Source organism: Sorex araneus, chromosome 5 (genome assembly GCF_027595985.1).
Source record: "Sorex araneus isolate mSorAra2 chromosome 5, mSorAra2.pri, whole genome shotgun sequence".
In the NCBI taxonomy this organism is placed as follows: domain Eukaryota; kingdom Metazoa; phylum Chordata; class Mammalia; order Eulipotyphla; family Soricidae; genus Sorex; species Sorex araneus.
Genome location: NC_073306.1, coordinates 50,861,673 through 50,864,610, shown reverse-complemented (window position 1 = coordinate 50,864,610; position 2,938 = coordinate 50,861,673).

Here is a 2,938-nt window from a genome sequence, read left to right as displayed (position 1 = left end):
AAAAAAAAAGTGTATATACTACTGTCTTTATTATTTGTGTCAGGGAATGGAAGTTGGTCTCAGAAATACCTGGTGTCTGGACTTTGAGCAGAAGTTGTTAATCGTTGGTGTGGGACGTAAAGTCTGGTATTGGGAACAGAGAAAGCTCAGCAGACAAGAGCACATGCTGGGCAGAAGGCCTCAGCCTCAGCACCACATGGGCTCCTGAGCACAGAGCTGGGAGTACCGTGGCTCCTGAGCACTAGTGTGTGCCGCCTACCCCCCATGCCCACCTACAAAAATACATTTCTGTGTGCAGCACAATAGGATGGCCAAGAGGGATATAGGAGGATAAAGAATTGTTGTGACTCACATACATAGTCTGTTATCACAGTGATCGTGTAGGTAGTCATGGCTCTTTTTTTTTTTTTTTTTGCTTTTTAGGTCACACCCAACAGTGCACAGGGGTTACTCCTGGCTCTGCACTCAGGAATTATTCCTGGCAGTGCTGGGGGACCATATGGGATTGCGGGGAATTGAACCCGGGTCGGCCGCGTGCAAGGCAAACACCCTACCCGCTGTGCTATCGCTCCAGCCCCAACGTCTCATTTTAAAAGTAGGGACAGCAGCAAAGGGGCTGGAGAGATCGTTCAGTGTGTAGGGCACTTGTCTTGCACACAACCAACCTGGGTTTGGTCCCTCACACTCCAGATGGTCCCTTGAGCACAGAGCAGAGCCAGGAGGAGCCTTGGGCACAGCTGGGTGTGGACCAAAACCAAAAACTTTGTGTCACTCACATTACATGTCCATTGTGGGTGTGATGAGGTGCTCCTGCTGTCATCCTCAGGAACCCTGGGCAAGGAAACTGCTATCCATGTGTTATTTTTAAGCAAGTGAAGAGTATTACACTGGGTGGGAGGTTAAGTGGTTAAGGTGCTTGCCTTCATCCCACAACTGCATGTCTCCTAAGTGCCACCAGGGGTCACTGTAGAGTACAGAACCAGGAGTAACCTCCACGCATCTGGGTGTGATTATCCCCTCCCTGTCACTAAAGAATATCACACTGCCCCCTAAACTATTTCCATAAATGGCCCCTGTCATTTCTTTTTGGGTCACATCTGGCAGTGCTCAGGAATTACTTCTGAGAGTGCTCTCGGGATCATATGGGATGTCAGGGATCGAACCCGGGTGAGCTGCTTGTAAGACAAATGCCATACCTGCTGTACTATTGCTCCAACCCCGCCCCTGTCATTTCTTTTTTTTGGGGGGCGAAGGTCACACCTGGCGATGCTCAGGGGTTACTCCTGGCTCTGCACTCAGGAATTACCCCTGGCGGTGCTCAGGGGACCATATGGGATGCTGGGAATCGAACCCAGGTTGGCTGCGTGCAAGGCAAGGCAAACGCCCTACCCGCTGTGCTATTGCTCCAGCCCCATTTTTATTTATTTTTATTTTTTTTGCAGGGACAGGCATTCTTGCCAAATCAGACCTAAGCCTTGCAAGGGCTGGTTTCTAAGTCCAGCCCCCGTAGCAAATGCAATTTCCCATCCTACCAGAAGAGGGCAAAGAGCAGAAGTCTTGATCTCAGCAAGACACGGAGTTTACTTAAACTCTTTCTTCGAAACAGACACTTATCATGCTTTTTCCCCTCTCAAAAGAGTTCCAAACTTTTTTATGGATTATCTAATATTACCCTTATAATAGAAATATAAAATGGATGGCATGGGTTAGGGAGAGTACCAGCCTTACACGTGTGAGGCTGAGTTCCATCCCCATTAGCCAGCTCCTTCCCCAACACAGACAGGTGCTGTCATCCCCCATTCCAGAGTTAGATATATAGATACAGATATATTGGTATATATAGATTCTACCTCCTTGTACCCTCACCTGTACATGATGCCCTCATATATTGTGAAACTTAGATTCAATCCATAATTGACAATATTCAACTTCTGTGGACAAATCACGAGAGAGTGTGATTACTGTCTCGTTCCTCTTGGGTCATTTGCTCTGGTAAAAGCTCCCTAGCTACCACATTGCAAAGAGATTCAAGTAGACCTATGGAAAGATCCATATAGGAACTGAACGTCTTCTGCCACAGTCTGAGTGAACTTGCCAATGCAGTGAGGAAGCCATTCTGGAGGAGAATCTTACAGCCCGATTCCAACCTTCTAAAGATTCCAGGCTCACAAGAGAGCCATAATCACCAGCTAAGGCAGTCCTGGCTCACAGAACCTAAGTACAATTTGGAAAGGAATCGTCTTATTACATTTGGAAGCAATTTGTTACACAATGGAAAGTAGCTAATAAAGGTATATTGGGAAGAGGGGTGTGAAGGGTCACAAAGGGTTACCAAAAAAAATTATTTTTGTAATAGTTTTCAATCAAAAAGCAAAGTCTTTTAACTTTCATCTCCCCATTTGGATTTGACCATGAAATTATTTTTGGCTGAAGGGACTCCGGCAAAACTTAGAGAAGAGGGGGCTGGAGAGATAGCACAGCGGGTAGGGCGTTTGCCTTGCACACGACTGACCCGAGTTAGATTCCCAGCATCCCATATGGTCCCCTGAGCACGGCCACGGGTAATTTCTGAATGCAGAGCAGGAGTGACCCCTGAGCATCGCTGGGTGTGACCCAAAAAGCAAAAAAAAAAAAAAAACACCCACAAAACTTACAGAAGATGAGGGTTTAAAAGTGCCTATGAGGGGCTGGAGTGATATCACAGTGGGTAGGGCGTTTGCCTTGCACGCGGCCGACCCGGGTTCGAATCCCAGCATCCCATACGGTCCCTTGAGCACCACCAGGGATAATTCCTGAGTGCATGAGCCAGGAATGACTCCTGTGCATTGCCAGGTGTGACCCAAAAAGCAAAAAATAAATAAATAATAAAAGTGCCTATGAGGGGCTGAAGTGATAGCACATCAGGTAGGGCATTTGCTTTGCACGTGGCCAACCCGGG